An 11,746-nucleotide genomic window follows, 5' to 3' on the forward strand; every position below is an offset into this window, starting at 1 on the left:
AGCTGGAGGCCAGCCTCAGCAACCCAGTGAGGCCCTGATAAACTCAATGAGACCCTGTCTCCAAATAAATTCAAAAGAGGGCTGGGAGGTGGCTCCATGCTTAGGTGCCCCAGGTTCAATCCCTGGTGCCCCTCCTCAAAAAAAAATGAAGAGCTGAGGGTCACTGCTCTCCTGACAAATGGGGAGGTCACAGAGGACTTCTGCTTGCAGGCCGCCATTGGGCTCCTTTTGAGCTGATATAGAAATTTCCCAAAGGCAGAGACACATGGCCACAGGATCAGACACTCAGGCCACTTCCCACTGTTCAAGGGGGGGCCTTATCTTATCACAACATCCCTTGCCTTCTCTTATTCAGAAACCCAACCAGGACAAGGACACTAAAGACTGGAAGCTAAGGGCCAGCTTTCCTCTGCCTGTGATCCACCTGAGAGCCTATAAATGGGGCTTTTGGAAAACACTCAAAAGAGAAGCCTCATTTTGTGTTTGATGAACCAAATTTCCAGCTCCTGAACCCCAAGACAAACTTCTCAAACAAAGTCCGGAGAAGCTGTGCACACCCCGAGTCCCAGCAGCTCTGCAGGCTGAGGCTGGTGGATCATTTGTTAGAGGCCACCCTCCACAACACTGAGGCCCTGAGCAACTCATGGAGACTCTGTCTCTAAATCAAATGCTAAATAGGGCTAGGGACGGGGCTCAGAGGTCGAGGGCCCCTGGATTCAATCCCTGGTACAAAAAAAAAAAAAAAAAAAAAAAAAGATATTTTCCAGACAACATGAAGTTATCAGAAAACTCTGTCCTGCTTGGAAAATTCTGGGCTTTCAATTCTACTTTCATTTTTTATAGAACCTTTTCTATTCTGCAAAGAGGAAATTCCTCCAAATGGAATGTCTGCCCATATTCATTGTGAGGAGACAGTGACATGAAATTCCCCCAGGAGGGGAAGAAAGGCATCCCTGTCTCTCAGCTACTCATATTTGTCTAGAAGTTTCTTGGTGGTGACCAGCAGACAGGGGAAGAACCCGTGGACAGCGGGCCCAGCTGTGGGCCAGTGGGCGAACTGAGCGTGGTATCTCTAGCCACAACAGTACAAAGGACATGGGTTTCATCTGCTGGTTCAGGTTTCTAACTCCCTGACAGGGACCTTTATCACATCAAGGGAGTGACACAGACGGGGACAGATGACCCTCTCTCCCTCCCTCTTTAGCTTCCCAGGAAGTCAAAGGTGTGGGGACAGCAGGCTTATGTCTGAGGGGAGGTGATGGCCTGCCCTTTCATTCTGTGGCAGGATCTAGAAATTTCTCTTCAACTGCTGCCCTCAAAAGCCCCTGCTGTGTCCCCCTCCCCACCCCACCCCAGGGGCACTCCCAACCAAGGACCCTGGTGACCTCTACTTTTTCAAATTTTAAAGCATTTTAGTTCCTGCTGAGCAATTGCAACACAAACAACTGTGTGAAGGCCAGTTTTATCACGTTTCTGTCTCACAAAAAATGTGGTTTTATTATTTTTTTTATTTTTTTTGATAATTTTTAATATTTATTTTTTAGTTCTCAGCGGACACAACATCTTTGTTGGTATGTGGTGCTGAGGATTGAACCCGGGCTACACACATGCCAGGCGAGCGCGCTACTGCTTGAGCCACATTCCCAGCCCCTATTATTTTTTTTAAGTTGTAGATGGGCACAATACATTTATTTTATTTTTATTCTTATTTTTATGTGTTGCTGAGGATTGAACCCAGGGTCCCACACATGCTAGGTGGGTGCTCTACCACTGAGCCCCTGCCCCAGCCCAGAAAAATGGTGGGTTTTTTAAAATTTTAGTTCTTAAAAATAATAATATTCAGGAATTTGAAAGGTTGTTCTATCTTACTGGTCACACTTTTTTTTGTTCTTTTTTGTACCAGGAATGGAATTCAGGAGCCCTCAACCCCTGAGCCCCATCCCCAGCCCTTTATATATTTTATTTAGAGACAAGATCTCACTTACTTGCTAAGGGTCTGGCAAGTTGCTGAGGCTGGCCTCCAACTTGTGATCCTCCTGCCTCAGCCTCCTGAGCTGCTGGAATATTGTTCATATGTTTAATTAATGAGTTAAATAAAATCACTGGCACATGTTTACATAAGGAAAAGTAAGCCAGGAATAATAGCACACATCTGTAGCCATAGTTACTCAGCATACTGAGGTAAGAGGATGGTTTGAACCCAGGAGTTCTCCATAACTGTATGGTGTTTTCAGTTTCTTTCTAAAGCCCTTTGTGGGATTCCATGTGCCATGAGTCCAGCATGTCTCCAGATTGCATAGTGAAGACTGAGATAATTATCAGGTGAGAAATTCAAATCCATTTATTGTATTCATGCATGAGAGAAGCTGTTAATTTTCGGGCTTGTTACCCATGAGGGTTTGTTTGTTTGTTTATTTATTTATTTAGTGTGTGTGTGTGTGTGTGTGTGTGTGTGTGTGTTGTTTTCTTTTTGGTACAAGAAATTCAACCCAGAGGTGTTCATCCACTCATTTACATTCCCACCCCCTTTTTAAATATTTTTATTTAGAGACAGGGTCCCTTTGAATTTCTTAGGGCCTCACAAATTTGATGATGCTGGCTTTTAACTCATTCTCTTCATGAGTCCTGAGATTTTTAAATGTAGCAGAAGCAGTATCTCAAATCCAAAACAAAAATCTGAAATCCAGAACTTCAGTTTAGCTCTCCATGGGTCTCAGAATAAAGCCCTAGTTTTCTAGCTCTCTGTTCACATATCCATAATCTGTCACGACCGGCAGGACACATCAACATGGATGGTGAACCTAGATGGGGAGGAATGAAGGGACAAGAGACATGAGGGATGACAGCAAGACAGGAGTTCTGATCAAGCTGCAAATTTTATTGTTCACACAGGGGTATTTATATGCTGGGGATGGGGAAGCTCTCTAATCAGCAGTTGCTGGAAGTGGGTGGTAAAACTGCCAGCTGCAGGATTTCTGATGATCCTGATGGATGTTTCAGGAAGATAGGTAGCTGCAGGATGTCTCCCAGGCAGGATGTCTCCCAGGGGGCTGTTTCTTGTAAATGTCAGGCTATTCTTTGAAGGAGAATTTCCTTCTAGCCCCTGACACAAATCTAGGGTTCTCTGTACACAGAGAATAAGTATAAGATAGAATAGGTAGTATAATGACCATGTAATGTGAATAATGGGCCTCACTCAAACACACCTGGTGGCTAACTGAAAGATGTTAATGAGCACCATTAAGGCCTATTTTAAATGTAAAAGGCCTTGAAGCTGACTTGTGGGAACACATTCAACAAAGTCCTTTGTCCCAGGGGTTATTCCTGATTGAATTTGAAGAAAAAAGGATGGGTCACAGAAAGAATGAAAGTGAATCCATATGGTAGTCAGGATGCCTTTTCCAAAGCCTGTTCTAAATGCATTATGTTCCATGTTCTGCCCAAAACCATCTGTAAACTTCTGAGATGGTACACAAAAATGAGTTTGTTTGTTTGTTTTCTGGTATTATTCCTCATACCACATGGTGGTCATTCTATTTCTTCTTAAATAGATTTTTTTTCTTCAAAATTTTTGAGACAAGCACCCAGATTCAATTTGCAAACTGAGAAATTTTGGTTCATCTCAAAACTCCACTTTCAGCATTATTGATCATTATTTTCCCATGTTTTATTTCAAATGTATGCATCATTTATAATGTTTTTCTTCAAGAACTGGAGGGAATTTTTAAAAGATTTTAATTTATCATTCTGAAATTTTCACATGAGAAGAAAGCAGAATAAAATTAGGTGACATGAAAAAGAATAAATCTCTCCTAAATGAGGTTTATGTGTCTCAATTAAGGATTTTTTAAAAGTGTAATGGGTCATCAATTGAGGGTTTATTTATTTATTAATTTGTTTGTTTGTTTATTTATTTATGGTCAGACAATCTGGGGTTGTGGCTCAGTGACAGAGCACTCACCTAGCAGATGCAAGGTCCTACATCTACATCACAAAGTTGCTTAGCCTATGTTGATGTTGAAATTATTTTACCTTTTCTTTTTAAGTATATGGTCTTTTAGCATCATATACTACTAAATACAGTGTTTAAATACCTTATTAAAAACACTTTGGCATATCTTCTGTTTTTCATTCATATTAACATATTTCTTTACAGTGAATGGTTTATACATCATATCAGTAAAGGATACAATGACATTTTTTATTAGGCAGATACCCCACTGTTTCAGCAGTTTTTTAAAGCACTCTTTTATTCATTTTTAATACAGTGCAGTTTTCTTTCCTTTTTTTTCTTTTTTCATTGCCTAAATGACCAGATTCTTTTAGATCATTTTGTCTTTAGTTCCACAGTGCTAATTATTCATCACATTATGAGGTCTATATTCATTGCTATAATGTTGAATCCTATAGTCATATATGCAACAATGTTTTTTATTAATAATGGACTTTATGTACACTAATGTCTAAATTATAACCTAGGTATGACACCTAAGAATGTATCAGTATGCTGTATCATTTTTAAAATAACAGAATCACCTTATGATGCATTTTCCAGAATATATCTGCATCATTAACTGAGGCATCATTATATATACCTTACAAGTTACAATTATGTAATGCCTAAAATAATTTAAAATTTTTACTTTTGAATTTTATCAGAGCTCTTTTAATTTAATTTGTGTTCTAAATCCTACATCTGGTATTACTGATAATTTCTATGCTCTGTTTACTGTTAATGTTTTCAATTTTGCTCCTTTGGTTAGTATTTATTCTCTATTTATAAAAATTGCCTTTCCCAAAATATTGAGATTGATATTTAGCTAGTGAATCCTTACTTTTATTTATCATTTAATAGTGTATTTTATTTTTAATCTCAATTTAGACACAGTTTTTTTCAGGTTTATTGATATAATTATATACATTTTTTTCTCTGGTCCTGGGGATTGAACCCAGGGCCTTGTGTTATGTGAGTCAAGCACTTGACTGAGTAAGCTATATCCCAAGCTCTATTTAAGGTGTATATTTTTATTTTTCAACATATGAACACATCCAAATAACCAGATCAATAATCAGTTAATTTAGGCATTACACCCAAAGTATTATCTAGTACCATTTTTTTAGTTGTAGATAAAACACAGTATCTTTATTTATTTGTATGTGGTGCTGAGGTTCAAACCCAGTGCCTCACATTTGCAAGGCAAGTGCTTTTCCACTGAGGTACAGACCCAGTTTACTGAGCTACAGCCCCAGCCCTCTAGTACCCTTTTATAATCTCTGAGTTATGCTCTTCCCCATCACATTTCATGAAATAAATTTGATATTATTTAACAAGGCTAACACTAAATTAGAATTGAAATTATACAGATCAATGAAGTATTACAATGGGAACATAACACATAACCACTATTTCTATCAAGAAATAGAACATTAATGATGTTACAAAAAAACCCATCAAGTCATCTTGATTTCTCCCTAGTGGAAACTTCAACTATTTTTTTCAACTCGCTTTTTAAAAGTATTATTAAAAAAATAAAATAATAAAAAAAAAAACAGAACAGAGATCACTTATTTATTTAATTATATTTAAAATGGTAGCATTAGGTAGCCCACTGTGTAGGAAACCAGACCTAAAAAACAATCATGCTTCATGCACTTTTGGTGGAGCAAATCTGAGGGTGATCCAGAAATCAGAAGACAGAGGTGCATCTCAAAATGCCAGGGATGGGGCATTAAAGTTTAGTTATGAGAAATTATCTAAGGATATAAATTGGTTGAATAGTTTGAAGAAAAAAATTGTGGTTACAAGTTACTGGAGAAAATCTGAGGGAGCTCAGATAGACCAGGTCAGGAAGTAGAGCAACAGCACATTTAAGCTGTATAAACTGTGCCTGGAGAGGAAGAATTTAGAAGTTTTGAGGGGAGAAAAGTGTGGCATCTCTGCTAGAGCTTGAGGAGCAGAGAGTCTTGTGTGTGGCATACTTGTTTGATTATATCATGAATTCCTTGTTTTTAGGAATTTCCAAAAATGAGGCCCCTTGCATAAGTATGATGCTGTCGTAATATTTCTTTTTTTCTCCCACATAGGATCCAACTTTTTCCCATCTCTGCGTCTTATATATTCTCAACAGTTTCTTCTTTCTTCTGAGATCTATTTTCCTACCCCCTCACTAATTTTTTTCTGCTCTTTTTACTTTCTCTTTCCTTACCCTGTTTACTAATTAAGATCTTGAATCTTAACTATATCACTTTATCTATGCTTTTCTCTAAAATTATTGTGGGACTGGGAATAGGCTCATTGGAATATTGGTTTTGCAGGGCCTGACTTACAGGGTCTGTATGGTAAAAGGAGGTGTGAGATGCAGTCTAGTTTGGTGAAAGCAGAAGTGGAAGCTACATGTTGAAAATTTCTACGAACATTTGGTGTCAAAGAGTAGAATGTATCCTCATATAGGTAGTACCAAACCAATTTTCAAAGTGGCTCTAAGATTTTGCATGGCCATCAGAGGGGTTTGACAATTTCAATTAACATGTTTGTACTTTTTAGACCTTTCTAGATCTTTTGCCATTCTATTTCAATTATATATATATATATATATATATATATATATATATATATATATATATGCTTAACTCTTTTTTTATTGGTTGTTCAAAACATTACAAAGCTCTTGACATATTATATTTCATATATTAGATTCAAGTGGGTTATGAACTCCCATTTTTACCCCAAATACAGATTGAAGAATCACATGGGTTACACATCCACATTTTTACATAATTCATTATTAGTAACTGTTGTATTCTCCTACCTTTCCAATCCTCAACTATCCCCCCTCCCCTCCCCTCTTCTCTCTCTACATCTACTATAATTCATTTCTCTCCTTTTTTTCCCATTCCCCTCACAACCTCTTAAATGTAATTTTGTATAACAATGAGGGTCTCCTTCCATTTCCATGCAATTTCCCTTTTCTCTCCCTTTCCCTTTCACCTCATGTCTCTGTTTAATGTTAATCTTTTCCTCCTGCTCTTCCTCCCTGCTCTTTTCTTAGTTGCTTTCATTATATCAATGAAGACATTTGGCATTTGTTTTTCAGGGATTGGCTAGCTTCACTTAGCATAATCTGCTCTAATGCCATCCATTTCCCTGCAAATTCCATTATTTTGTCATTTTATAGTGCTGCGTAATACTCCATTGTGTATAAATGCCACATCTTTTTTTATCCATTCATCTATTGAAGGGCATCTGGGTTGGTTCCACAGTCTAGCTATTGTGAATTGTGCTGCTATGAACATTGATGTGGCAGTATCCCTGTAGTACTCTCTGTTAAGGTCTTCAGGGAATAGTCTGAGAAGGGCAATAGCTGGGTCAAATGGTGGTTCCATTCCCAGCTTTCCCAGGAATCTCCATACTGCTTTCCAAATTGGCCACACCAATTTGCAGTCCCACCAGCAATGTACAAGAGTACACTTTTCCACACATCCTCGCCAACACTTGTTGTTGTTTGACTTCATAATGGCTGCCAATCTTACAGGAGTGAGATGGTATCTTAGGGTGGTTTTGATTTGCATTTCTCTGACTGCTAGAGATGGTGAGCATTTTTTCATGTACTTTACCACTGAGTTACAGACCCAGTATATATATTGTGCTTAACTCTTTTGGTATGTCTTTTTTCCTCACAAACATAAAATCTCATTCATTCTGTTATATTCACTTTCCACTACATATGTACTCTGCAAATAGTTTCTCCCACTTTATGTTTTAGCTTGACTAACTGGATGTACATTGTTCAGAAATTTTTTTAAATGGCCTTCTGGTATATAAATTCATAGAAATTCACAGGGAAATGACTTTAAAATGGAGTATCAGAGACCACTGATATATGTAGATTCTCTTTTTCTGGTATTCAAAAAATTACCATGCATATTAATTGTTAGGGTATGATCAAGGTCAGGCACTAAGAGTGAATAGAGTACTAGTTGAGAGAATTTAAACCTTCAGAAGACTGGGAGAGTTTTTTTTTTTTTAAGAAAGTAGAGAAGAGAGAAAGGAAAGAACACATTTTTTTGAGAGAGAGAGAGAGAGAGAGGAGAGAGGGAATTTTAATATTTATTTTTCATTTTTTGGCGGACACAACATCGTTGTTTGTATGTGGTGCTGAGGATCGAACCCGGGCCGCACGCATGCCAGGCGAGCACGCTAACGCTTGAGCCACATCCCCAGCCCCCTGGGAGAGTTTTTATAGTTCTCAGCAAAAATAAATAAAACCTGCTCTCTGGACATGGCTTTGTCCTCTGCTCTGCATCTGGAGACAATGTATGATGGCACTCTATCCATCTCATTCACTTTTGTGGATCTTTGATGTGTCTTCCTTCATTCTGCTGGCCCATTCTCCCCTCTTCTTCTTCATTTTTTCATGCCACTGGGCATGACATTTTTTCTGTAATCTCTCAGATACTCTGTGCAAGTATAAGAATAATCTCATTGGGTATCTGCCATCTATGGTGCTATCAGATTCTGTGCAGTTTTAATGAAGAAACCTGTTGTGACATTACTATGATATATATATATATATATATATATATATATATATATATATATATATTTCTCTCTTTATGCTTTTGAAGGCTACATCACCATAAATAAAGAAGAGACATTTGTAACCACAAAAAAGCTTACCAGCAGCCACTCGAAGCTAGAATGATTCTTTTCTAGAGTTTCTGGAAGGAGTATGGCTTTGCTAACAAGTTGATATTAATGTTGTATCATAATAATAAAAACATCAATATCCATAAAAAATGATTTTCTATTATTTTAAGTTGGTGTGTGTGTGATCATTTTCATTAGCAGTAACAGGAATCCAGGGTTTTTATGGAAGCTGAATAGATTATTTGACCAAACTGACTGCTGCTAAAGTGGTAGTTATCAAATATCAGTAGAGGTTTTCATGTTGTGTACATGTGTGCAAATTATAATTGAAAGATGCCTACCTTATTATCAGAAATGGCAATTGCTTAGGCAAATTCTTCAGTATTTTAATTTTTTTTCTTACCTGATGCTTTCTGAGTGTGTGACTTATGTGGTGTGACCTGGGAAGTATTCTCTTAATCTTTGAAATAATGACTCATTACTTTATAACACATCATTTTCAAAAATAAATCTAAATATATTTTACCTTTTGCAGCGATCAAAACAGTAGGGTTGATCCCAACAAATTTTCTGATCAGACATGCTTTTATTTTTGAGGACTGGCAGATTTCAATCTTGCTTCTGTCTTGTACTTGATTGAGAACAAGGCATTTTCTCATTCATGTTTCTTCTTTCATTTCTTGTGCTGAGCAAATGTGTTTGTGTCTATTTTATGAGCTTGTGTTTTTGTTTCTGAATTGTAGGTACTAGAGTTTGTGAGATTGCCACCAATGTTTATTATTATTTATTTTAATTTATTATATGTGATAGCAGAATGCATTTCAATTCTTAGTACATATACACAGCAGAATTTTTTTTACATCTCTGGTAGTATACAAAGTAGAGTCACAAACTTCATGTCTTCATACGTGTACTTAGGGTAAGAATGTCCATCTCATTTAACCATCTTTTCTACCCACTCATTCCCCTTTCTCCCCTTTTTTATATCTAAAGCTCCTCCAAACCTAACTCACCAATGTTTTTAATGTGGTCAAAATAATGGATATTGTAGCTTACTTGTGTCTCTTGCTTTCTTAGTTTGTTCTTTACCTAACTGAGAAATAACAGACTTCATAGTGAATATTTTCAATGTAAAAAATATATACAGTGTGTAAAACAAAATAAATAAATACATAAATGAAATGATATGAAATGGAAAATCCAACAAAACATATGTGTTTTATGGTAATTAATATGAATAATGTGGTGAGTTTGTGCTTGAATGATCTCTAAGGTGTGTTGTCATATGTAAAGATAAAAATTTGATAGGCAAGATTTAATTGCAATATAGCCACATAGAACACTTTTGCTGATGCTTTTAAAAAGTAGGTTAAAACTGAGCTTTCAAGATATGAAAGATTATTGTGTCAATTCTATCAATTCTATTCTGCCTGTTTTTTTTTTTTTTTTTTCTTTTCCAGTTTAGTTTAAACTCTGTTTTAGGCCACAGTTTATCAGGATTTTTTGCCAGAATATAGGGAAACAAGGTTAATAAAATCATAAAATATAAAATTTAAAGTATCATACACATATATATGTTACAAAATCTTGCAACCATGAAGCTGAAAATGTACAATATGTTTCTTTAATTAAGTTGAAACTATTTTGGAACATCTACCATAACATATATTTGTAAACATCTTAATAAATCATGGTAATTAACCAACCACTTAAGACTTTTGAAAGTAAGCAAGTTAAAAATGATTCATGAATTTTTACAACCACAGTAAATTTCAATTAGGTGTTTGATCCAAATGTAGTAATCAACATACAGAAAACCAAAATAGTTATGTTTAAATAATTAAAAACAAAGATACCATAAACAGAGGCATGAGGGTAAAGTTATTCTTCAAATATTTTAAGAATTTTTGGGCCCAGGTATTCAACCATGTTACAACTTATTCTGCTAGACACTGAAGATAAACACCATGAGATATTCTCTGACCATAATTATTGGCAAATGTTTTCTAATAATAAATACGGAAGTTTCTTTCTGTAAAATTTAATAAATGTAAAATCAAGAATTCCTGTTTAATTTTTATCATTCTAGACATAATAATCCAAAGATTAAAAACTAAATTAAAACTAATGCATATGTGAACAGTAAGCTATGAGGACAAAATTTTAGAAGGCAATATCAATTCTGTAACATCGTTTATGTTGGGCTGGCCCACATGAACTACTTGAATATTTTTAGGAAAGAACTGCTACTTTTTCTGAATTTGCCTGATTTTTCATGCTGTGATAGTGTCTTAAAAAACATTAAATTTTTTTTCTGCTATGACTCCTTTGAAAAGTTTTATTCTGATTATTACAATACCTTTTAATCACACATCCAAAAAATCACTTAAGCACCTTTTGTCTCTTCTATAGACCTTTGAATTAAAATGACACTCATGTGTCAACATGGGAAATTCTTGCATTGTTTTGAACAGTGATTTTAAAATGATCTAAAGTACAAAAACAACTTGAATGAAGGAAACTTTTAGAAATATGGACATTAAATAAAATGGTAGTGTCTCTATAAATATGCCTAACCTGAATCTTCCTTTTTAAATGGTTTGTTGCTTTACACATAGAAATTTTAGAGCCTTGTCAGTTATTCAACTTACTAAGACATACCTGCATGAAGACAAACTTTATAAAAATATAATTGTTTGAATAGTAGTTTATACTATTTATATTTTAACAAAATTATTTTTAATATACAAATAAAATAAACATTACAAAATACTCAATTTCCTGAATTGTATCTCCAGTTTTGATTTGGTATCTATAAAATGTGTTCATGAAAGTCAAATATAGATTTTGGTTGAAAAGTAGTTTCTCAAGTCATATTACTACATGAGATTTTGAAGAATGTGTATATTCAGAATATTCATATTTTTATTTATTATTATTATTCATTTGTTGGGCTAAAAATTGAACCCAGAATCTTGTGCATGCAAGACAAGCACTCTACCAACTGAGCTATATCCCCAGTCCTTATATTCTTAATCTGTGTTCAGTTGGGAATTTTTGGCTCAGGTTGAGCATACCAAAACTCATATGTATAATTTT

Source organism: Urocitellus parryii, unplaced genomic scaffold, assembly GCF_045843805.1.
Source record: "Urocitellus parryii isolate mUroPar1 unplaced genomic scaffold, mUroPar1.hap1 Scaffold_45, whole genome shotgun sequence".
Lineage (NCBI taxonomy): Eukaryota > Metazoa > Chordata > Mammalia > Rodentia > Sciuridae > Urocitellus > Urocitellus parryii.